General features: G+C 45.4%; 1 protein-coding gene across 1 annotated transcript in view; it reads right to left on the bottom strand.

Moving 5' to 3' along the window:
* LOC147736527 (MLX-interacting protein-like) overlaps nt 1-26,747 on the bottom strand; it is a 172,934-nt gene that overhangs the window by 76,296 nt on the left and 69,891 nt on the right. The window lies entirely within an intron of this gene.

Genomic DNA, 26,747 nt, shown 5'->3' on the forward strand with positions numbered 1-26,747 from the left:
CCGAAATGCATTGGAGCCCAAAGGAATAATGTGTGATTAAACACGAAAGGATATAACAAATGAATTCTAAACGGAAATAAGAAAAAATAAATTGAATTTAACGATACTTATGGTGTCTATGGAACTTTTTCTATGAATTGAATAGAGGTTCGCCCATCTTGAGTGTGCCCCTTGGGATGCTGCCAATTTTCAATTGGACGCACATTGAACTCAGAGTGGAGTGAAACAGAGTAGAGTGACGTAGCGTGTAGTGGCTTTGAGCACATTGGCACAGAGTGCAGGAGAGTGGCGTAGAGTTGAGTGATTCAGAGTAGAGTGCAGTGGTATTGAGTGCAGTGGCATACTATAGAGTGGACTTGAGGTTAGTGGCGGAGAGTGCATTCTTACAGAGTAGAGTGTAATAGTGCAGTGGTGTAGAGTACAGTGGTGTAGAGTGCATTGGCGTAGAGTGGTGAACAGTAGTGGTGCACAGTAGATTAGAGTGTCAGAGCAGACTGACGAAGAGTGTAGTGGCGTAGAGTTCATAGAGTGCAACAGAATGACAAAAAGTATCATAGAGTTCAGTGGCAGAGAGGGAAGGGTTGACAGCATATTGTCACAGAGTGCAGTGGTGTAGAGTTGAGTGGCATTAGTGTAGAGTGCAGTGGCTTAGTGGTGCAGAGTGCAGTGGTGTAGAGTAGATTGGTGTACAGTGTAGTGGCATATAGAGTATAGGTTTTGAGTGCTGTGGCGTTGAGTTCAGCAGCATGGAGTGAAAGGGAGCAGAAAGGAATAGAGTGGCATTTAGTGCAGTGGCATACAATAGAATGTTTCAGAGTAGAGTGACGTGGCATAGAGTGCACAGGCATAGAGTAGAGTGTTGTAGTGTGCAGTGGTGAAGAGTAGATTAGAGTGGCTAAGAGAGGATTGGTGAACAATGCAGTGATGCATAGTAGTGTAGTGTGGGGTAGAGTGCATAGAGTAGAGTGGTGTAGAGAGGCATCAAGTAAAGTGGCTTAGAGTGGAATGATGCAGAGTAGAGTGCGGTGAAGCAGTGTGGAGTGGGGCTGAGGGAGACAGAGTGCAGTATGCATGGTATGGTAGTGCCCTGCTATTACAGACACCACGTCTTCAATTGAAATGACCATTACATTTGCACAGACATACAGTTTTACTGATAAAAGTATACAGCGCATAAACGATAATGTGTGGAAATGTCAACACCTACTGTACTGATTTGTTTTGACTGGATTCAAATATTTGTTTTTACCACGCATCGGAATTACCCAAATATGTGCTTCATTTGTGCTTTCCATATTCTGAAATATCTGCACAGTTCATTTACAGCCATTTACATTTTTTGTGCTAGAGAAGAAAAATACCATTGTACAGCACACCTCGAGTAGCCAGCATGATTGTCACATAAATCCTCTCATTCTGAATTCAGAGAAAGAAAAGTAAACACCAAGCTCCTTGGAAGACAGAGCCTGCCATTTGACCTCTATATTTAAATGCCCAGCAAATGTGACATGAATAGAACAGGATTTAAAGGCCTGTTTACAGAAATTCAGTTCTAGTGGAAGACTGTAGTAAATAGAGTTTGGGCAAGGGAAGGGGCAAACTCAATCTGGACAGCCTAAAGCAAATAAAAGCCAAGAAACAGAAAGCAAGTAAATGTGAGCTGCAAACCACAAAGCCAATGGTAAGCAATGGGCAAAATGTATTCCCATGGAAGCTTTTTGAATGTCGCAAAACACAAGGAGATGATGGCCGGAGTGCTGAAACTTTTCAAACAGTCACCCCCAGTCACAGATCTGGGTTGAATCCATAATCATGCCACCCCAGTTCAGACCCAGCTATATGCAAATCAGTCTTGACCCTGTGCTTTATGGGAACAGTCCAGCCTGAACTGTCAAACCATGTCTTCCCTGGACCAGAAAAAAGCCTCCTGGGACCGGTTTCAGGCCAACAGCCCTCTTCAGCCAGGTTAGTTTGAATCCAGTTTGAACAAAGCAAACACAAGTAGATGATGGACGGAGTGCTGAAACTTTTCAAACACTGACCCCCAGTCACAGATCTGGGTGGAATCCATCATCATTCTTTAGCTCACTTTGCCACCCCAGTTTAGACACAGCTATATGCAACTCAGTCTTGACCCTGTGCCTCATGGGAACAGTTCAGCAAGGATAAGCTGATCTGGTGTAGACAATATCTCAGTGGGACTCCTGGATAGGTCAGTAGGGTTTACTGCATTATCTGCAATGGCACTGTACTATATACACAAGCAGAATCTGCCTTAATTTGCAGTTTTTCTCCCCTTAGGCCTTCAGTCCAGTGAGGTTTCAAAATGGGATTGAACCAGCACGCCGAGTTTGAATATGCTGGTCCTAAGCACATACATTTACATCTAATGTGAAATTCAGCTAGGTCATATTTCTCTGACTCAGCTCAGAATCTGATTCAGGGCCTTTTGTCACCCTGCTGGGCCAAGTTAACTACTTTGCTCCCCAGCACAGGGAACAAAGGTCTCCTACACAAAAGGAGCAATTCTCAGTGCTTCATTCAGCTCCTGAGGAGAAAGGGGTGGGGAAGAAAATCTTCATCTAACAATTAAGTGTCACACTGTACCGTGGTTCAATCAGCATAGGCCCACTGAACAAAGGAGAACGCCCTGTCATTTGGAGCCAACATAGGATGGGCTTCCCTTTGCAGTTTTGGTGGAAAACTCTGTGGCAGCGATGTCAACAGGGGTGAAGGTGAGGCACTCAAGAGAAGCTGTGCACATAGAGATCTTCAACATCTGTGCCCAAGCAGAAAGAGAAGAACACCAGGAGCTAGGCAAAGGAAAAAAGCGGGTGCGGGGAGCCAGTGAAACCTGCTCCCCACAGACTGCACTCTTTTTGAGTCCATGAGGCATGCTATAACTGCTCCAGGTGGCCACCAGGAGCAAATTTGACCCAAGATAGTCAAAATTATCCAAATTTGGCCCATGATATGCACGAGAAACAGATTTAACATTTGACCCTGGTTCGAACGACACAGCTAATGGGGCACTGGCGCAACTTCACAGAAATTCCCCAGGGTGGGTCAATGACCACGGGTCGGTGCAAGCTTCATGAATATTTCATGTACAGGGAAGGGGTATGCGTGTGGCCCCTCCCCATTTCCACACCCCAAAGACTTAGAAAGGGCCTCATGACTCCATCCTTGGGACCCAAAGACAAGGAGGCCATTAAAGTCCACACTGGGGTCCAGGATCCCATCCTGGGGTCCTGACGCGAGGAGAGAGGGGGGAGCACATCCGCACTGCCAGCCTGCACTGGCAGTGTGCTCTCCCAAGCTGCTTGTGCCCGTTTGTAGATGAAGCGGTGCAGCTGCTACGATACAGACAAACATGAGGATGCTGGCTCCTGGTGGTCGGGCAGGGAGCCAGCTGAGGTAATCAGTAGTGGGCTCATTGAGCTTCCCCCATCCCAATGAGCACCCACATGTCCAGCGGCACGGACACCTGGGACCTTAAAAAAAAGTAAAGAAGAATACGATGCACTGCATAAGGATGCAATACAAAAAAAAGCGTCTGAACACGCTTAAAGTATTCATCACTTGAAGGGAGCACCCTGTAATGTCTAGTGGGATTTGGTTCGCTGATGATTTTATTTGCTCCAAAACTGGCAGGGCCACCATCAAGGTAAATTGTAAGTTAAGTGAGGGCTGCAGGATATGCAACACAGCCCCCACCCTCTTCCGGGAGTGTAGTTGCAAAGTTACCAGGGCCATGAAAGACATGACTCCAGCCTGTTTAGCCTCAATTTTTAAGCGCTTTGAGCTGGAGCCTTTGCTCTACATCTTGTGAGAACAGGGACCTCTAGTGATTGGCCGCAACTTATGTTGATTAAAGTGGTACAAGACAAATGCAGACACATTGTATGTTGATTTTAAACGCTTTATCAAAAATATGCTGTTGATAGATTTTTAATACACACTGGAATGCATGTATTGATATAATGATTACATGTAAAGGTGCTTATTGATTTCATAAATGTGTAATATCAACTGAGGGCAGAGAAGCACTGTAGCGAAAAGGGTTCCGCCCATTCAGTCGATCTGGATTTTTCACTTTTTGATTACCCAGTGTTTAGACCTTAACTGTGGGGGAGTCCCATCACTTGAGACTCTCACATTATTGCATGGTAACTGAACTACACATGTTTACCACAAGTTTCCACCTTTTAACATAAGGCCGCTGTGTGTGACACAGCTAGGGTAAGGGGCACACAGTGGTTACACATGATCATGTGTACACAGGTAGCCTGTCACAGAAAGGACTCTGCAAAGATAAGCTGATCTGGTGTAGACATATCAGTAGACACTCATGGATAGGTCAGTAGGGTTTACTCTATTATCTGCCGTCGTAAGGTATGAACTGGTCACAATGAATTTCCCCGCTACATAAGGGCTTTGCTGAAAACTCTAGTGTTTGGTATCAAACATCTTGTATTAATAAATCCACACTGATTCCAGTGTTGAATGTATTAATACCTGCACACAGAGGGTACCTTAGAGGTACCCCCTGAAACCTACTAGTCCTCTAATGTGCTGGCTGACTGGTCCTCTCCAGCCTGTCACCAAAGATGAGTTTCTGCCCCCCTAAGAGGTGAAAGACCCACGCTCACCGGTTTTCACCTCCTCCTGCAAGGTAACTAGTAAATTAGCATGTCAAGGAAGGGAGCTTCAAAGAGCACACAACCTTTAATATTCCAGCCTGACTTCCCCTAGGCCTGGGAGATGCCACCCCTTACCCTGAGGCTCATTGGCACCAGGACAGGTGGTGAGTTAGAAATGCATGAAGGCGTGTTGCACCTCCAGGTTAGTCACACCCCCTAGGGTGGGCTACCTGAAGTGAACACAAAAATTAGGATTTCATCATCTTGGTTGCGGTGAAATTAAGGAAAAGGGTGATGTCCACTCCCCACAGAAAGTGGTCCTCTATGAGGGTGAAGTGACCCCAAGGGTAAGTAGCTGGCAGGGTTGGTACCAAGTCAGTCGCTGCTCCTCAGATCTCAAGTCGTGGGCTCTTCTTTGTCATTCTTTCTTCTTTAGGCAGACAAATCTGATTTCAAGGTGTTAGGAGGCCACCTAAATGGAAAATGCTACTTACCAGTATGCATCTGTTCTTGGCATGTAGAGCTGCAGAGTTGTACACCTTAGCATTAGACTGCCACCTGGTGTTGGGCTCGGATGATTGCAGGTTGTTGTTGTCTTGGAAGAAGTCTTTGTAGTCATGAGATAGGCGACTCCTCCCTTGGACAACAGTGCGCATGGGCATCGACTCCATCCTTAGCCATGATGGGAAATGATGGAGTTAGTAGAGATATAGTGAGAAAAAAGGATGTCCATGCGTGTGCATCTAAATAAGATGAAAACTGGAACGGATACGGGTCCCGAGCAGGCGGGAGGGCGTGTACAACTCTGCAGCTCTACATGCCAAGAACAGATGCATACTGGTAAGTAGTATTTTCCGTTCGAGGCATATGAGCTGCAGATTGTACACCTTAGCATCAATTGTGCAGCAGTGTCTCCCTTTAGCGGTGGTCACCCGTATCCGTTGCAGTTGTTTGAAATAAAGTTATAAGGACAGCTTGGCCTACTGCAGCTTGCTGCTTGGCTTGCACATCAACACAATAGTGTTTAGTGAAGGTATGTGGTGTAGACCATGTAGCTGCCTTGCATATGTCCTCTAATGGTATGTTTCCTAAGAAAGCCATAGAGGCTCCTAGTTTGCGATTAGAATGCGCTCTGGGAGGAACTGTTAGTGTACGTTTAGATTTAGCATAGCATATTTGTATACACTTTACAAACCACCTCGCAATCCCACCTTTGGAGATGGGGTTGCCTTTATGAGGAGGATCGAAAGCTACAAACAGATGTTTTGTCTTCCTAAAGGATTTTGTTCTATCTACGTAGTATAAAAGAGCTCTTTTAACATCTAATGTATGTAATGCTCTTTCTGCCACAGAGTCTGGGTTTTGGAAAAACACAGGTAACTCTACGGATTGGTTTAGGTGAAAGGAAGTGATGACCTTTGGAAGAAATTTTGGATTGGATCTAAGAACCACTTTGTTAAAATGTATTTGAAAAAATGGTTCTTGTATTGTGAACGCTTGTTGCAATTACCTTTCTTAGAAGAGTAAGTGAAATACAAGGAAAGCTGTTTTCCATGTTAGAAATTGCAGTTCACATTTATGTAAAGGCTCGAACGGGGGTCCCATGAGCCTTGTGAGTACTGTATTTAGGTTGCACACAGGGGCAGGTGGTAACCTTGGTGGGATTATTCTTTTCAATCCCTCCATGAATGCTTTTATTGCTGGATCTCTAAAGAGAGACAGGTGTTGTCTGTTTTGTAGATATGCTGCAATTGCTGAAAGGTACAGGCGTATGGAATAATATGCTAAGTTAGACCTTTGTAAATGTAAAAGGTAACAGATGATATTTTGGATGGAAGCTTCCAGTGGATCAATGTGATTATTTTTGCAATAAATTGTGAATCTTCTCCATTTAGCTGCGTAACACGCTCTCTAGTAGTGGGTTTTCTAGCCTCTTTAATTATATTTATACCGTCTGGTGGTAGGTTTAGATAACCAAACTCAGACTTCAGGAGCCAGATCGCCAAATTCAGTTGGCTGGGATCTGGGTGTCTGATTTCTCCATGGTTCTGTGTTAGCAGGGATGGTGTGAGGCGTAGCTTTTGATGTGGAGCTAGAGACAGTTCTAGTAGTGTGGTGAACCAGGGTTGGCGTGCCCATGTGGGAGCTACCAGTATCATTGTGAGAGACTGTTGTCTGAGCTTGCGCACTACTAATGGAATGAGTGGGAGAGGCGGAAAAGCGTTCGCAAATCTGCCTGACCAGTTCATCCATATCGCATTGCCTTCGGACTGTGGGTGTGGGAACCTGGCGGCGAAGGCTGGGCATTTTGCATTTTCATGGGTGGCAAACAGATCTATGTGTGGATGCCCCCACCTCTGGAAGAATGGCTGAAGAACTTGTGGATGTAGTTCCCATTCGTGAATTTGTTGTGCCTGTCTACTTAACAGATCTGCTATCTGATTGTGGACTCCTGGAAGGTGCTCTTCTAGCAGATGTATGTTTTGAGGAATGGCCCATCTCCAAATGTTCTGTGCAAGTTGGGACAGTTGCAGAGAGTGTCCCCCCCCCCCCTGTTTTTGTATATAGTACATGCTGTCATAATGTCCGTCCGGATTAAGACAGCTTTGTTTTGTACTTGAAGTTGAAAAGTCTTGAGTGCTAGGAATATTGCTAGCAGCTCTAGGTGGTTGATATGGAACCTTTTCTGTTGAATGGTCCATTATCCTTGAGTTGTGTGATGTAAGAGATTGGCTCCCCACCCTGTGAGGGATGCGTCTGTTGTAAGCACTAGCTGTGGAACAGGTTCGAGGAACGGCCGCCCCTTTGTCAGATTCTTGGTGTTCTACCATTGCAGAGAGCGATGTGTGCGGCTGTCTACCAACACCAGGTCTTTCAGTTGACCTTGAGCTTGGTTCCACTGTTGTGCTAAGCACTCTTGTAGGGGACGCATCTGCAGTCTTGCGTGTGGTACTATGAAGATGCAAGATGCCATCATACCTATTAGTCTCATGAACACCCTGGCTTGTAGAGACTGCTGGTGTTGAAACTTGGTGACTAAGGCTTGAATGCTCTGTATTCTGGCTGTGCTGGGATACGCTAGAGCTGTGGACGTATTTAGTGTAGTTCCTAGATACTGATGTACATGCGAAGGCTGTAGGTGCGACTTGGTGTAGTTTATTGTGAATCCTAAGTCGTGCAATGTTTGAATCGTCTGCTGTGGGTGCTGGACACACTGATTGAACGATTTTGCTTTTATTAGCCAGTCGTCTAGGTAAGGGAAGACATGTATCTGTTGTCTTCTGAGATGTGCTGCTACCACTACTAGGCACTTTGTGAATACTCTTGGTGCAGTGGTTACCCCAAAAGGAAGGACCTTGAATTGATAATGTTGTCCTTCTAGTACAAACCTTAGATACTTTCTGTGAGCAGGATGTATGGGGATATGGAAGTAGGCGTCCTTTAGATCTAGTGTTGTAAGGAAGTCGCCCTGTTGTAGTAGTGGAAGCACCTGTTGCAAAGTGATCATATGGAAATGATCTGATTGTATGTAGCGATTGAGGGGCCTGAGGTCGAGTATTGGTCTCAGTGTCCCATCTTTTTGGGGAATTAGAAAATACAGCGAGTAAACCCCCATTCCCTGTTCTTTTAAAGGAACTATTTGAATAGCACCCTTCTGTAGAAGTGATAACACTTCTTGTCGAAGCAGAGTTAGATGGTCTGTAGACATTGGGGGTGTTTGGGGGTGTTGCTGTAAGTTCTAGGCAGTAACCATGTTGGATAATCGGTCTTACCCACTTGACTGTTGTAATGGAGTTCCAGACAGGCAGGAACTGTGTTAATCTGCCCCCTACAGGAGTGGTATGCTGTGGGGGGAGCAGAGGGAAGTCATTGCTTGGTGGTGGAAGAGAAACGATTGTTATTGTTACCGCGACCTCTTCCTTTGTTATTGTTTCCTCTATATCCTCCGCTAAAGTATCCTTTATTGGAGGAGGTTTGTGACTTAAAAGATGATGTAGTGTCTGCTCCAGTCTGCTTGGAGCCTCCTCTGTAGGAGGAGCGACGAAAGGAGCCTCTATTTGGTGTAGACTGTAAAGCTCCCATAGACTTAGCCGTGTCAGTGTCTTTTTTCATCTTTTCTAGTATGTTGTCTACTTCAGGACCAAATAATTGGTTTTGATTGAAAGGCTGGTTTAAAATGGTAGTTTGCACCTCTTGTTCAAACCCTGAAATGCGTAGCCACGCATGTCTCCTAAATATGACACTGGTGTTTATGGCTCTAGATGCTGTGTCAGCGGCATCTAGTGCACATTTTATTGAGGCATTAGATATTAGCTTGCCTTCTTGTATAAGGTCAGTTGCTTGATCTTTGTACTGATCTGGTAGATGTTGAAGTAGTTTTTCTAGTTGATCATAATGAGCCCTATCATAACGAGAGAGGAGGGCTTTTGTATTTGCTATACGCCACATGTTTGCTGCCTGTGCAGCTACTCTTTTCCCTGATGCATCAATTACCTTTGATTCTTTATCAGGTGGGGGCGCTTCTCCTGATGTTTGAGAATTGGCCCTTTTCCTAGCATTGGACACCACTAATGAATCTAGTGGAAGGTGTCCTTTAATATAGACTGGGTCTGTAGGTGCTGGTCTATATTTCTTTTCAATTCTAGGATTTAAAATTCTTGTGCGTACAGGATCTTTAAATACTTCTGGAGCATGCTTGATTACTCCCTTAATCATTGGAAGAATTTGAGCAGTCCTCTGAGAGTGCTCAAAGGTGTCTAAGAGAAAATCCTCTTCAATATCGTCAGAATGCATAGACACTCCATGGTAAACAGCAGCTCGGTTTAACAGATGACTAAAACTAATTGGGTCTTCTGGAGGGGAAGGCTTTGATGGGTATGAATGCGGTTCTGGAAGGTCAGGCATAGTCTGTGGATTTGGAAAATCATATATGGGTACCTCTGTTGGGTTTGAATAATCCCATATACCCTCATCTATGTGGTATGAGCTAGGCTCTTCCTCATCCTCCCCTCCCTCTAAGTTATATTCATCATCATGTTGCTGTGAGGAATGTGATGATAATGGAGAATGTGCAGGAGATATATGAGGTGATATGTGAGGAGGTATAGGAGAAGGAGAAAGAAGAGGTATAGGAGAGGAAGGGTGCATAGGAGATGTTGCACAGTCCTTCTTCTTGGCAGGCACCACATGAGTGAGTGGTGCATCTGCTGGTCTCTTCCTGTGAGGTGTAGTGCCCACATGACCTGTCTTTGGGTCTATATAGATCATCTTTTGTTGAGGATCTGGTGTAAAAAGTTCCTCCTCTTCTACAACCTTCCTGGGCTTCGATTTTTTCGGCTCTGGTGGAGCTTGTGGTTTTTCTTTAGCATTGGGAGGTGTTGTAGCGTCCCGTGGCAAAGTTTTCGGTGCCGAAGGTGTTGTTTTCGGCTTCGTAGGCATGTTCGAGGGTTTGGGCACCTCAGAATCAGGCTTCTTTGTCTTCGGCACCGAAGATGTAGAAGTGGACGGCTTCGGAGCCAGTGCTTCTTTCGGTTTCGGTATCCATACGTCTTTATGTTTCGGTGCGGTACGATTTTTGGCTTCGGTACTGAAGGGTCTTTTGGCTTCGGTGCCGAGGTGTCTTTATGTTTCGGTGCCGACAGGATGTGTTTACTCGGTGTCGAGGCACTAGAAGGCTTTGTTGGTTTCTTCGGAGCCGGGCTCGATGGCGGGGCTGTCAAAGTGGATTTTCGGTCTCCACTGGGCCCTTTGGGCGGAGTGCTGACCTTTGCCTTCGGTTTGGGCAGAGTATATGGTGCAGGGGCAGTAGTACTCACGCGCTGACCCGATGGAATGGAGTCATCTGAGTCGTCTGCCTCTGATACGATCTGGAGCTCCGGAGAGTCTTCTTCGGGAACGAGGGGAACATCTTCGTTGAAGATATCCTCCGGTCCTGATCTCCTCATCTCGTGTCGACGGGCCCTCCGATCCCGGATGGTTTTCTTCGATCGGAAGGACGCACAAGCTGTGCAGGTCGACTCGTCGTGTTCCGGCGATAGGCAGGGGTTACAGACCTCGTGGTGATCGCTATGTGGGAATTTTGCCTGGCATGTCGGGCATCTCTTGAACGGAGTTCTTTCCATGTGGTGTAGGCCGCACGGCGTCGATAGGCCTAACGACCCACTTCGATGACCGGAATGGAAGTTATGTCGTCGAAAAGCCTTTGTCTTCGATGTCGAAGGCAGTTTGTTAAAGTTTGTGGGAGTTCTGCACTTCGAAGTTGCTGAAAAATGTTTTTCTGGCCGGAGCAGAGAATCTTTTATCCGAACCCAGTGGCAGAAAAAAAACAATCTAAGGATGGAGTTGATGCCCATGCGCACTGTTGTCCAAGGGAGGAGTCACCTATCTCATGACTACAAAGACTTCTTCCAAGACAACAACAACCTGCAAACATCCGAGCCCAACACCAGGTGGCGGTCTAATGCTAAGGTGTACAATCTGCAGCTCATATGCCTCGAACACTCAATTTAGGAGTGTTAAGAGGAGTGAACGGTAGTAGCCAATGGGCTACTTACCCCTGGGGTCACTACATCTCCTAGATCACCACTTACTGTGGAGAGTGGGCATCACTCTGTCCCAGAGTTTCTAATTTCACCACAACTAAGATGGTGAAAATCTAATTTTCGTGATCACTTTATATAGCACACCCTAGGGGGTGACTAGCCTGTAGGTGCAATATACCTCCTTGCATAGCTAACTTCCCGCCTGTCCTGGTGTCAAGTGGGCTTCACGGAAGGAGGTGGCATCTGCCAGGTCTCGGGGAAGCCAGGCCCACATGTCAAAGGCGGTGTGCTCTTTGAAGCTCCCTGCCTTGACATGTTCATTTACAAGCCATCCTGCTGGAGTAGGTGTAAACACCTCTTGCCAGAGCAGGCATTGTTTCTGACTTCTGACAGCTGGGCTCTCACCTCCAAGGGGGTCAGAAACTAGTCTGTAGTTTTAGGGTGGACAGGAGCAGTCAGCCAGCACACTGGAGGACTAGTAGGTTTCAGGGGTACCTCTAAGGTACCCTGTAGATGCAGGTATTAATGAACCCAACACTGGGGGGCGTGGCCAAGCGCGAGCTGTGATGGCCGCGTAGTCTAGGAGCTCCGTGGTCGGTGATCCCCGCAACTATCCTGTATACATATCCTGCAGCCCGAGTGTCCCCCTCGGGACCGGACAGGTGTCGGAGCCGGTGCGGCTCATTTCGGAGCCATTTGCTGACCCTGCGGGGTAGTGGAGGGTGCGTGTCGCAGGCAGCTGAGTGCAGGTCTGTAAGCACGGACCCACAGTGTAAGCACCGGCCGGACAACAAGGAACTTCCGGTCGGGCCGGAAGGTGGGGCTACGGCGGTAGAAGTGCTGCATGAAGTCGCTGTCTGTTTGGTGGATGGTTGGAGGTTGCTCCACCCCGATCAGAAGCAATACACATTTCACTCCAGTGCTCACCACAGCCTCTCCCGCCTGGATTATTGTTTGGTGCCGGCAGCCCAGGCGTCTTATCTCACAGAGGCTGTTCATCTCGCCTGGGGCATTTCTGATCATTCCCCGTTGCGGTTCCGGTTTAATATTGCTTCGGGAGCAGTAGGTAGAGTGGCCCCCATTAACCCCTGGTATTTACGTAATCCCAAACTTCGAAAGGACCTCATCAAGGCTCTAGATGATTATTTTGTGCAGCGCAATCTCTTGTGGGAGGGCAGACCCCGTATCACTTTAGCTAAACTGGCGCTTCCCTGGTACGATGGAGGCGTTGCCCTCCCGGACATTAAGCGGTATTATTGGGCCTCTCAGCTGTCTGGGATCAACCATGGAATGTTTGGTCCTATCTCGGATCCTGGCTATGCCATGGATAAATGGCTTTTCCCCGGAGGTAGCTACAACAGGGCGCTATATTCTAAGCCAACGAAATTGAGCCTGACCGGGCCCACCAAGCATGCCACGAGTTCTCTGGGATGGAGGGACAAATTGACACTAGCCACCCCGTTATTTTATTCGGAGCTGCTGGGTAAGCTCTGGAATATTAAAGGATTTGATAAATGGGACTTGATAGGGATTTCCACTATCAGGGACATTTGGGGCAAAGGGAGGATTAAGTCCTTTGAGGAACTGCAGGCTGAATTCGAGCTGATGAACTGAGTTTTTTCGATATGCACAAATTCGGCATTCTTCACAGGCTGTTCCGCCTGTGGACGCTGATCTTCCAGAGGCTTTGCCTCTTGAGGATAGAATTTTGAATAAGATAGAAACCATTGATTTCCCATCGGCAGAAGCACTAACTTTCTCAATTATGCTTTCCCATTCGCAATCTTTTAAAGGAACCCTTCTCTATCGCCCACCCAATCCTCGGACTGAATTCCTTGCAGCTCTTAACAGCTTATTAGAACCTATTGCCGCTACACCAGATTACACTATACTAGGAGATTTTAACTACCATTTAGAAACCATCACTGACAAACATTCCTTAGCGTTAACCTCAGACCTTCTATCAGCAGGTCTTCGACAGTTGATCACAGTACCCACTCATCAGGCGGGACACACCCTTGATGGCGTATTTACTAATAACTCTCATATTGCTTGTTCAACAGTTATACCACTAACCTGGACAGATCACTCAGCAGTCATGTTCATCATCATGACAACTAATCACAAAAACTCACATCTTACGTCTCGTTCTCCTGTCCAATTTCGAGACTGGAAGAACATTGATGCCTCAACCCTACAGACAACCCCGTCATCTACTCAACCGGATGACACAACAGACCCACATATAGCCTCCAACAATTATTGTCGCTGGCTACATAACGCCTTTACTACTTTAGCACCTTCTAAGAACTTGTTGCCCAACAGGACTTCACCATCTGCCCCCTGGTTCTCAGAAACCCTCAGACTCGAAAGACAACATTGTAGAAACCTAGAAAGGGGATGGCGCAATCACTATGATAACAACGACAGAGCTGTGTATAAAAAAGCACTTGCCACTCATAGAAAGCTCCTAACCACAGAAAAAAGCAATTTCTTTCTAACACAAATAGAATCAGCCCAAAATTCCGCCAAACATCTTTATCAAGTAGTAACGAAACTATCTATTCCACCAGCAAGTGCAACCACAGAACCTTCTCAAAATCTTTGTAACTCCCTGGCTGACTTTTTTAAGGAAAAGGTCAATGACATCTATTCCAACTTCACATCCAAGACTGCCACTGATCATCCTAGTTACTACTCAAGCCCCAGCTCCCCTTCCATCTCTTATCGCGAATTTAGTCAAATCTCCTCTACACAGATAGCGGAACTAACAGCAACCACTAAATCAGGTTCCCCTTTTGATCCCTGCCCACTGTCCATCCTCAAGCCTGTTTCTAATCTCATAGGACCCACTCTCACCAAAATATGTAACTCCATGTTTCTCTCAGGTTCTTATCCATCAATTTGGAAAAAAGCCATTATTAAGCCCTTATTAATTAAAAACAATCTTGATCCCACAGAACCTAAAAGCTACAGACCAATCGCCTCTCTTCCCTTCCCATCCAAAATACTTGAAAAAATCATGAATACCCAGCTGTCCCATTACATCGACCAGAACAATCTTCTGGATGACACCCAATTTGGATTTAGGAAGGGTCATGGGACAGAAACGGCACTAATAAAGGCATCAGACAAAATCAGAATGATTATTGATCAAGGCGGCGCGGCAGTCCCGATACTATTGGACCTGTCCGCGGCCTTTGACACAGTCGATCACCCCATCTTGATCAACCGTGTATCCTCAATTGGCATCCACCATAAGGAAAAATCGCTTCGGACTTCCTTTCTATCTGACCGTAAACAGTCAGTCAAACTGGGTGGCTACTACTCCCCTGTTTTTACCCTCCCTTGTGGAGTTCCCAAGGATCCTCGCTAAGCCGAACATTATTCAACATCTATGTGTCAGACTTAGCAAGGGTCATTAAATCACATGGAATAAGGTTAACATCATACGCTGACGACACCCAGCTGATATTGGCCATACATAATGATGGAGGAGCAGTTGCGGCCAATTTTCAAGAAGGTATGATGGCTATTAGTTCTTGGATGGACTGTAACTGCTTAAAACTTAATTCCGACAAAACGGAGGTCGTGATTTTTGGCAGCATCACCCCATCTTGGTCCCCAGCGTGGTGGCCTACTGAGCTGGGCCCCCTCCATTACCTGTTACCAAGGTCAGGAACCTAGGGGTAATTTTTGATGACAAGCTATCTTTTGTCAGCCATGCCAATGCTGTTGTCTCCTCCTCCTTCTATACCCTTAGAATGGTTAGAAAACCCCTGCCATTTCTTCCTCCCAGTGCTGGCAAGACCCTCATGTGTACCTTGGTACTATCTAAGGTTGACTACTGCAATGGTCTTCTATTGAATGCACCAGAGAAAGTCCTTAATAAAATGCAGTTAATACAGAATGCGGCAGCAAGAATTTTGACCCGAACCCCAAAGTTTTCCTCGATATCCCCAATTATTGCCACACTAAATTCAAAGCTCTGTGCATCGCGTATAAAGCCATGAACAATATAGGGCCGGAGTTCTTAAAAAAAAGCTTTGCGCATATACACTCCCAAAAGATCTCTACGTTCATTCACGGCCCATCTACTCCCAATCCCGCGTACAAAAAAAGTGGCCTGGGGAGACAGACGATTCATAGTGGCTGTATCCAGATTGTGGAATAATCACCCCCTTCATATTAAAAACAGTCCATCCTTGATGGTATTCCGAAAACAAACAAAAACATGGCTCTTCAATCAGTAATACCATCTAGTGCCTCCTTAGCCTCCTTCAGCGCCGAGACACCCCAGGGTATTTGCACGCTATACAAATCGTATAAATAAATGGTCACCTCCCCGAAAAGACAATCTCCCTGATTTATAAGAAGCTAATTAATCACATGGCTGATCTGCTTGGGGAGTTGAGGGATAAGTGGGTGCGAGACGGAATAGAACTTGATGATGAGGACTGGCAGTCGGCTGTGTCCTCCCCTAAGGTAGTTGCAATTACTGCGTGGCTGCGACTCGTCCAACTTAAAATACTGCATAGCCCAGCAATGGGGTTCGGAGCAGCCTCCCACCCTTGAGACCTGGAAGAATAACTTGGACTGGTATATGTTCCGGGAAAAAATGTTTTTGTCTCAAACGGTCGCCCCCGTAAGTGGGCGTTGTTATCGGGACCGTGGAATAACTATAGAGGGGAGATCTGTGTGACGCCTAGAACAGCTGTTTTTGATGTACCCCCATCTCCGTAAGGTCTTTAACATTTTTGTACTTTTGTGTCCTATTCCCCCGGATTGTGGATTATTTATTATACAACACTCCTCTGTACTGTGTCCTTTACTGATGCCTGTTTTAAATAAAAAGAATTGATAAAAAAATAAAATAAAAAAAAACAACAGTGTGGGTTTATTAATACAAGGTGTTTGATATCCAACACCATATGTTTCTGTGAAGCCATTATGCAGCTGGGAAACTCGTTTTCACCAGTGCCCGGTACATACCTTAAGATGGCTTCCCTGCTCACTTGCTATTGCAACCTGCCTTGGGCTCCAAGGCCTGCTGTAGGGTGGCTTACATATAGCCCATTCAGCGCCTTTGGCATGGCACACAGGAGTGTCCCATGGTACCATTTACTAGGTACTTACAGGGGTGCTAAAGTCCTTAGCCAACTGTGAAGAAAAAAAAAATCAGACAGCGCTTTGTTTTTAAGCAAGAAGCCTGGCTCTGAGGTCTGGTTAGCATGCCTCAGAGCACTGTCAGAGTCGAAAAGCTGCATCTAGCAGCTAAAAATGGAGCCAAAAGTGAGGGGACAACTGAAACAAAAACCCAGTTTCCTACAGGGGGACTATACAAAAAGAGACATTTCTGTACACTTTAGATTATGATTGTGAAGGTTATCTCCCATGAAATGCTCATTGTTGACAGGAAATGGGCAGGAGCAAGTTTCACTCTGACAGGGGAACTTCAACTACATTAAAGGAGAACTGCTAGAGAGCTACCCTGAGCCCCAACCCTAGTTCAGTCCGAGTGGCCCCCCCAGTCCAAAACTGCATCCTCTTTTCATGAAGACAGAACCTCATTGAGCACATGATGCAGTTTTGCACCTCTACAACGGGCCACCCCAATGCCGCCCGGTGTGACCTCTTGGTGCTGACTTTGACCTTGCCCCCTACTCACCTTAAGTCCATGAGATTGTTCTCGTAAGTCGCTGTACTCTACCTGCATGCCGTACTTGTATTTCCTCCCATAGGGAGCCTCTGAAAATTGCACTAAGTGTTGACTTTTGAAAACGAAAAGTATTTCTATCTCAAAACGTACTTACGTGATCATAACGTTTCTGGTGCTTAAGTATATATAAAGGTATTTTATACATTGGTTTGGATCTCCTTACTGAGTTGTGTGCATCATTAATTGACTGTGTGTGTATTTTGCAGATGGCTAACACCCCTTTCTGATAGGCCTCGACCACACTGCCTACTAGAAGAGCACCCTGAGAGTGCTAGTAAGGAAATACATGGACACTTTGCATAGTATACCTCTGTTGGTATACCATATAAAGACCCAGCTTCCTTTCATTATGGCTGCTCGACCACACTACCCCCCTAGGAGAGCACCTTGGGATTGCTAGAGCAAGCTCTGCCCCTTTTTAAGGGATACCTGGATGTTTTACACAGTATACCTCTTTTTGGTATACTATGTAAAGAGCCAGCTTCCTACAATATATATTACAGTTCCTGAGTGTCTAACTTCATACTCCCTCCTCCAACAAGAGTGAATGTGCAACCTTTCTAAGGCGAGAGAGCCAAGTGATAAAAGAGAGCGCTTCGTCAGCCAGCTTGAGTCGAAGAGTATAATGGCACCAAGACCCTAATGGAAAAAAAATATTTTGTTACAATTAATGCCTAGTAATCTACGACTGCCACAGAACCCCAACAAAAGGTCTCACAGTACCCTGGGAAGTAAAGAGCTCAAATTAAGCAATTTGGTTACAGATGTATTTTGAGTGTGAAAACTGAATAGTGAATGTCACTACAAGGTTCTAATCTAAGCATCTTCTCATCTTTCAAAGTGAAACAAGGTTCAATTTAGAAATGGTACAAAACAAATTCATTTTGCATTTAAAATGCTCAGAAAATCAGATTGGTATAGTCCAGTGTTTCCCAAACTGTGGGTCGCGACCCACTGGTGGGTGCATGAGTCAATTTTTAGTGGCTCATCAAAGTCCAAGCGATAAATAAAGATGCCTTTACATTTTATATTTATCTTGTTACATTTGCTGCACTTGAAAACCAGAGATCAAACGTCATGCTATGTTATATTATTATTATGTGACAATCTTTATGGAGTGCACAGTGTGTGAAAGCAAAGGTTGTATGATGTAATTTTTTTGTAACACAACAAAATGTAAATACCTGTAAATGAACTGTACACATTCAACAGGTAGGAAAGCAAACATGAAGCACATTGTCTTATACTTCTGAAGTGAGGAAATAAAAGTTTTTAGGTAGCTAATGTGTCCCCCACTCGCACCCCATCCATACACACGTGCCCCATGTATGTCATGCAATTCCTTTTCTGTGCCTGCTAGAAAGACGCATATGCATTTGCGTCCAACGTTAACATGTCAGTTATACAGTTCTCCAAGAAAACCATGTTAATTAGGCTTCTAGGCCTATGGTGCCAACGTCTTTACATGGTACACTTTTGTATAAAGCACACGTTTTCTCCATGTTTTCTGGCCCAGCCGAGCCAGTCCCTTAATCGAGGCTCCGAGTTCTTTTCTGTCTCTGAAAGCTGCAGTTTAGGTATGCATCCCTGACCTCTACCTTACATCCTGCCCAGACGAGCGGTGCCCGGCTCAGCCTGGCCTGCTTGCCAAGACGATATTTTGCCTACAGTTATCTGCTCAGCCTCCGCGAAAACACATTCCAGTCTAGTGAAATAGGTAAACATATTCCCGGCTGCAGAGCAAAGGGCCCTGCCTTCCTGTCCCCATGCAAGTAATTTACTGCTCCTGTTACCATGGTAGGCCCATGGCCCCCGCACTTCGCATGAAGATCCATATGCACGCACTAGCATTCAGTGATGAACGGCCTCTGCCCGAGAGACCTTTTACTTCAGACACTACATCCTCTAAACACAAGATACCAGATATACTATAGGTGCAGGTCGTTCTGACATCCCAGACATTAGTCTCCTCTACTAGTGCTAAAGTCAAAGCCCCCAGCTCTCCCCAGTTACACGCCATGCTCAGTTGCGCGCGCATGTATGCCAAAGTTTTCTGCTGATTCTGCAAACTTTCTCTAAGCATCCACCCACTTGTGACGTTTCTTGTGACGTTTCTCTGACATGTCAAGTGCACGCCTACGTGTACGCCTTCTTACACGCCTCCTGTTACGCACATGTGTTCTTATCTCTCTCTTTTCACCTGTTACGCCTACTGTATTCATTCCAATTATACTGTTTTACTATATATAATGTGTGATGTTAATAAAATGTTGAATGTTGAATGTAACGCAGGCCCCTGACCCCTTCTACAGCCGTGACGGATCCAGTGCACACCTGCCGGTTTTCCTGCTATCTCCCTCAGGCACACGGAGGAGACGGAGACTGCGGTCCGGCATCCAGACGAGGCGGTGAGGAATGCGGAGGATCCCGACCAGAGCCCCAAGTCGAGAGAGCAAGGTCCGAGGTATCCGGAGGCCCACCTGTTCCGAAGCGCATGCGTAGGAGAAATCGTAGCTGACGCAGTCCAGTCCAGTCCAGTTTCCGAGGCCTTCAGTTTTGCTTCCCGGTGAGTACCGTTGTTGGGAACGCATCTAGACGGGTTCATTAATTTGTGCCCGGTCAAGACGGGTCTGGGTACACAGATCCGGTCCAGTCCAGACGTGTTCACTTAGGTGAATACGGTAATGACGTGTCTCTTAATGGGACCGGTATTGTCTGTACTGTTTTAGCAGTGCATCTAGTGATTCAGTATTCTAGTATTGTTTCTCGAGATTTTCAGAATTTGTGTCTTCTATGTATCAGGTAATATCAGTCTGACATGCTTTAATGTGTTTTAATGTCGTGGTATGAATGATTGTTTGCAATTCATTATTGTGTTTATTGTGTTCACGTTCAAGTCAGTTTAAAAATGCCGCTGTTCTCGAAATTACGTCAGATAGGAACCAGGAAAGGGATACTCGAAGAAGCAGTTCCCGTCCCGCCTAGGGACACTCCAGGACATTTTATGTACCATAAACATGGCTTAGATGCCATACTGTACCTAGATTTGTGGGTGGATTACACAAAAGATCTGGAAGAGAAATATAGATGGCCTGTCTCAGGGACATGGGATGCTGATTGCATCATGAGAGTAGAAGAAGCATTATGGAAAAAGAAAGCCAGACAATCCCAGAAAGATGCCATAGAATTATGGCGTAAAGAAGCCCATAGAAGAACAGAGAAAGAAATCAGAAAAGCAGAGAGAAGTAGAGAAGAATCCGAAAAAGCTAGAGAAAGAGAGGTACTAGAAGAAGGAGAACGAGTCAGAATAGAACAACAAGACAATAAGACAGACAAAGAAATGCACTTATTACAGGTCTGTATCCTGTTCTCGCCGAGGGCCTGCCCAAGGCGACCCCGGAAGTACCCCGTAACTTGCCACCACCATTGGTTCCGACTAAACTCCGTCATAAACAGACTGCAGCGGACATTTTCCTTTCTTCCTATTTAGATGATGTTGCTCCAGCATATACTAATGTACGCGTACCACCTGCTAATAATATACATCAGCCTATTCAGTCTGTTCAAGACACGACACCTCCACCTCCCCAAGATTCGACTCCCCCACCCATTGTCACTTCTCCTCCTGTCACTACTACTGCTACTGTCCCTCCTGCTATTGGTCCTACCAATCCTTTTTCTACACTTACAACCCAGAGTCTGCCTACATTATCTACACCTACTTTACAAGCTATGACACCAGTAGTGACAACACAGCCAGTTGATGGTTACGCTTCCACTTCAGGAGGCGCAGTAGGAGGTCAACCTGTCACCCCGCCTCAAGTAAAACGAATGACGCTTAGAGAAGTAGCATTACAACGTACACCCAAAGCTGCGACATTCGCAGGCCTTAAACAGTACCTTACTGATTGCAGATATGATCCCGTACCAGGCGAAGACGAGATGATACTATACTCAATACGTTTACGACGAGTCACAAACTATCTGTCTATTCTACCAAATATGAGACAACATTTAGATAACATATATAATTTCATTGGAACAGGGGAGAGACCCGAATGCATTCACGAGGCCATGGCACACAACAAGGTTGAGACACAAAGAATGATCTTACAGTTTTTGATAAATTGTTTGATAAGGGAACAAGATCGGCCAGGTGCAAGCAAAGAAGAGATGGACATCCTGATAAATTGGAGTAACAATATAGCTGATGGTAAACATAATAAACAAGGCTGTATAGAATCCATGTACAGAAAGATCCGTAAAGAAATTGTAGTAATACACGAAAAAGAAAAAGCAGCTAGGGAAGCCGAGAAAGAGGAGAATGAAACCACAGAGGATGAAGATATAGATGATACAGAAGAGGGCAGAGATAGAATAGCGTACGTAGGTAGAGCAAGACCTTTTGACAGACCCATTCGCCTAGAAAGCAAGAAACGTTTTCTTTCTCCCATACCAGAACAATGTTCTCTTAAACATTTATTTCAAGCCACTGATAAAGTACTGAAACAACGAATAGGTTACAGTGAACTTAGTACTATGCGTGAACAAGAACTAGCACGATCAGCAGTACAGTGGGCCGGAAATAACAGCGTATATAAAGATGATTCAGTAGCGCAAACATTTTTTAATCTTTCCCGAGCCGAACAGCGATTAGCTGGTATGTACATGATCCAGCATCTCATTACACTATATGAAAGTCAGCATTCTGATCCGGGTCCCCTATATAATATATTGGAAGAATTACTCCTAAAAAGATGGAGAGGCCTAGGTACCGATTTAATCAATACCATTCTAGAACAACGCCACAAATACAGAACTTTCCTGACTCCACATTTTGTTCCTGTTCCACCCCCAGTAAGACAACCATTTTACATAGACAGACAGAATCCCTTACGAGAAGTTCATCCCGTCCGGACCACAGGGGGTGAGCTAGAACGAGTATTCGTATACACACCCTTGACCAAAATGGAACTATTGGAAATGAAAAAATTAGTGCCCTGTCATGATAGAGATCCAGCAGGGTTCCACCGTGAATTAAAAGACATGCTACTCATGGGGGATTATACATATCCCGATATTCTTAAAATGTTAAAGGTATTGTTGCCCGCCGGCATTTACGAAAAACTTAAAGAAAAAGAATGGGAGGTGGGAGATACAAAGATTATTTGGACTGAATTAGAAACAGAAGAAAATTGACGAGTCCCAGGTACTGGTCTTGGGGACAAAGCTAAAGCATTACCAGGATTATTAGTATAGGTCTTGCCGAGGTTATTGGCAATAAAAAAGGAAGACTGGGATGCAATCTCAGCCTGCAAACAGAAACAAGATGAAGACACTAGTGATTTTTATTCCAGATTCGAGAAATGTTTCATTAATAATAGCGGCCTGAAAACAAGTAATGAATCATATCCACATCTTTTTGTAACCAAACTAGTCGAGAATTCCTTACCACAAGTTAAAAATAGAGTACTGAAAGTCGAGAGTACATGGCAAGCAAATACCCCTTCTCAAATGTTACAAATGTTACAGTACCACCAGAACCGAATTAGAGAAGAACATGATCATGAACAGAGACGTATGAAAGATACGAAAATGAAAGTACTTGTTGCCCAGTGTGTTCCAGCTGACGGTCAGAAAAAGGGTACAGCACCGGCAGGTCATTCCGCAGCTCCCGTTAAAGGGAATTGCAACTATTGTAAACAGCCAGGTCACTATATAAACGAATGTTCCGTTCTGAAATACAATATTGCTACAGGCAGGACGAAAGAAAGACCGTGTCCTCCTAGACAAGAACATGTTCCACAGCATATTCCACAGAACACGCAACCTCCACAGAATACACAACAAACAGTAGCTGTACCCCAACCCCAACCTATTGCTGCCACGCAACATGTCACGCAACAAATGTACCAGTATGCACAGTCAGATTACCCCGATTACCAGCAGTACTCATGAAACAGCCTAGAGAGGGAGGTTGGCTTGCCTCTTATTGAGGTTCCTGTAGATCAAGAGGGTCCCTATGTACATAGTCGGGTATTAGGGAAAGACAGAAAATTTTTGATTGACACAGGGGCGAGCAGAACTACCATCAGTCATGACGAGGTTCCAGGGGCACCCCTCTCAGGCTCACAGAATGTTTCCCTGGGTTTTTCAGGAAAGCCTATTGTTAACGAAGTGTCAAAGCCAGTTTCCCTAGAAGTTGGTCCATTGTCCCGTATTACAGACTTGTTACTTACGAAAGCATGTCCTGAAAATCTGCTTGGTATTAAAACGTTGAAAGCGCTAGGAGCCGTAATATGTTGTTCTCCGGAAGGAGTGAGATTGTTTTTACGTGATTACAAAGGTCATTATGTGTTGAGAGATTTTGACCCAAGATTGCAAAATGTACCACAGCATTTATGGGCACAAGGTCCAACTGATGTAGGTTGTATGCACATTACACCTTATCGTGTTACACTCAAGCAAGGAGTTGTACTACCCCGAATCCGACAATACAAATTGCCACCCGAGGCTGTAGCAGCCTTGCTGAAAATTATTGACGAACTGATTGCCCAAGGAGTAGTTATAGAAACTGACTCCAATATATGTAATTCTCCAATCATTCCGATTCTTAAACGAACTGACCCAAATGCACCACCAGTCTACAGATTGGTGATCGACCTTCGAGAATTAAATAAATGTATCATTCCCCAGTACCCGGTAGTGCCAGACATTTCTTCCTTATTGACTGCTATTGATTCCGAAGCAGCGTTCTTTACTGTAATCGATCTCAAGAACGCCTTCTTTAGTGTCCCCATTCATCCGGAAAGCCAGTATCTTTTCGGATTCTCTTTAAATGGCCGAAGCTTCAAATTTGCACGTGCACCTCAAGGGTTCATGGAAAGTCCTAGTATTTACAGTCAAGCCCTGAAACGACAACTAGACAGTATTCACATGCCTACTGACACTGCCCTGCTCCAATACGTTGATGACCTGTTAATAACAGCACGGACCGAACGTGACTGCGAGCGCGCGTCACTGACTGTCTTGTATTTCTTGGCCGAAAAGGGGCCTAAAGTGTCCCCTTCGAAGCTACAATTCTGTGCCCAGCAAGTGGTATACCTTGGGCACTTGCTGTCCACGTGGGGGAGACAGTTGACACCAGACCGCATCCAGTTAATTGCACATCTGCCACAACCCAAGACACAAAAGGAGGTACGGGCCTTTATTGGCCTCACTTCTTACTGCAGACAATGGATCCCTCAGTATGCATATCTAGCCAAACCACTCATACAGTTGAGAACACAGGAGGCAGCGACTTCGACTGTCCTCCCTTGGACTCAGGAACACACACAAGCTTTTGACGAACTAAAGAAAGCCTTATGTCAAGCACCTGTTTTAGCAACACCATGTTACAACAAACCTTTTACACTTTTTGTTACTGAACCCGATGGCACAGCATTATCTGTGCTCACACAAGATCAAGCAGGAAAACACAAGCCTTGTGCTTATTTTTCTAGTACATTAGATCCAGTGGCCCAGGCTCTGCCTGCGTGCCTGAAATCAGTTGCAGCAACAGCTCTAGCAATCAGACAAAGCGATTCAATAGTGTTAGGACATCCCCTGACAGTACAAGTTCCACACTCCGTGGAAGTTCTTCTGAACCGAACCCAGACACAACACTTGACCATAGCACGACTGACAGGATATGAATTAACATTGTTTCAGCCACATATAGAGATCAGACGTTGTAATACATTAAACCCTGCCACATTGTTACCCTCGAGCACAATTGACCCGACACCACATGACTGCGTAGAAGTCATCAATACAGTAACGAAACCCAGACAAGACTTGACAGACATTGCATTACCCGACTCAGTCATGACGCTTTATGTGGATGGTTCATGTATGAGAACAAGCACAGGAGAGTTAGTGGCCGCCTATGCAGTGACCACTGAAACTGAAATCATAGAAACACATCGTATTGACACATTGTCTGCCCAAGCAGCAGAGCTCATCGCTCTGACCCAAGCCTGTATCCGAGCCAAGAACCTGAAAGTAAACATATATACAGATTCACAGTATGCCTTCGGAGTTGTTCACGACTTCGGTGTCCTCTGGCAAGAACGAGGTTTTTTAACTTCTCATGGCGCCAAGATACAGAATGGTCCCCTCATTCAAGCTCTGTTAGAAGCGATACACTTACCTGCATCCATTGCTATCATGAAGTGCAAGGCGCATACGAAAGTCACTGACAGCATTTCCCAGGGTAACGACCTGGCAGATCGAACAGCTAAACTCACAGCTCAGACTCAAACAGACATACCGACTGATTCGACAAAGACTGAAGTATCATCGCAGACACATTGTATGACAGTGAAGGATCCCACTCTAGATGTACTCGACATACAGACACATGCCACTCCAGACGAAATCAAGAAATGGACTGAACAAGGAGGGATCCAGACAGATCAGGGATGGATGACGAAGGGAAGAGCCACATGGTTCCTCCCCGACTCTATGGTTCAAGTTATCATTAATACAGCACATAGTCCAGCACACTTAGGAGAAAAAGCCATGTTAGACAGCATTCAGAATATCTGGTTCAACAAGCATTTACGCGCAGCAGCAAAACAGAAAGTGCGTACCTGCATGATCTGTTGTCAGTTCAATCCAGGCAAAGGCATTCCCATGGAACAAGGTGGATTTCATCCTCCTGACCATCCTTTCGAAGTCCTCCAGATGGATTATATCCAGATGGACAGATGTAGAGGTTTTAAATATGTCCTCGTAGTTGTATGTGCCCTTTCCAGATGGACAGAAGCATATCCAGTCCCAGATTACACTGCCGTGACCACTGCCAAGCAGTTGGTTCGTGAATTTTTCCCGCGATACGGCTTGCCCCGTGTCGTGTACTCAGATAATGGACAGCCATTCTCGTCCGAACTTATGAAACAGGTATCACTCCTGTTAGGTTACCAGTGGAAATTTCACTGTGTACGACACCCCGAAGCAGCTGGTTTAGTCGAGCGACACAACCAGACTCTGAAAACATGATTAGCGAAGGTCTGTGCAGAAAAAGGTGTAGATTGGATAGTAGCCCTGCCAGTTGCCCTCTTTTATATGCGCATGGTAGCTCATTCCAGAACCGGACTATCTCCCTATGAGGTAGTCTTCGGCAGACCTCCCAATATGTGGGGTACGCCTATGCCTCGTAAAATAACGGATGTCGACAGTAAAATGCTGACAGATTACCTAGCTTCCTTGATGTCTGCACTACTATCTTGTCGTTCACAGGTCGCGGCTGCTTTCCCGGACAACACCCAAGTAAAACCGCATGAAATCGTTCATGGGGATTATGTCTACGTCCGCAACTTCGATCGCTCAAGCCCTCTGGAGCCAAGGTGGAAGCAGCCAAAGCTGGTGTTGATGACCACGAGGACCGCGGTGAAACTGGAAGGACGTAAAGGGTGGCTCCATTCCAGCCACATAAAACGCTTTCATGGACTGTGTCCAGAGACTGTAATCAAAGACTGCCCCGTTTCAGACACTGACTCTAAACTCCCCCTGCTAGAAAAAACTCCACAACAGGAGTACCGAGCTAAGCTGAGGTCTAGTAAGTCAGACAGCGTTTAATTGTTTAAGTCCCCCTCGGGTGAAGCGGTTAGACAGGTGTCTGACATGTATAAGATAGACCCAAGTAGTCAGAGAGATAGGCGAACCGAAAAGAGAGAAAAATATTGCAAAAACTTGCATAGCAGATGCATCATAGCGTTAATTTTCATGTTTATTCTGAGCATTTCGATTATATGTATAAGCTTCATGTTACATGTTTTCTTTCCTCCTTTTGGTTCACAT

This window comes from Lissotriton vulgaris, chromosome 1_2 (genome assembly GCF_964263255.1).
Source record: "Lissotriton vulgaris chromosome 1_2, aLisVul1.2, whole genome shotgun sequence".
NCBI lineage: Eukaryota > Metazoa > Chordata > Amphibia > Caudata > Salamandridae > Lissotriton > Lissotriton vulgaris.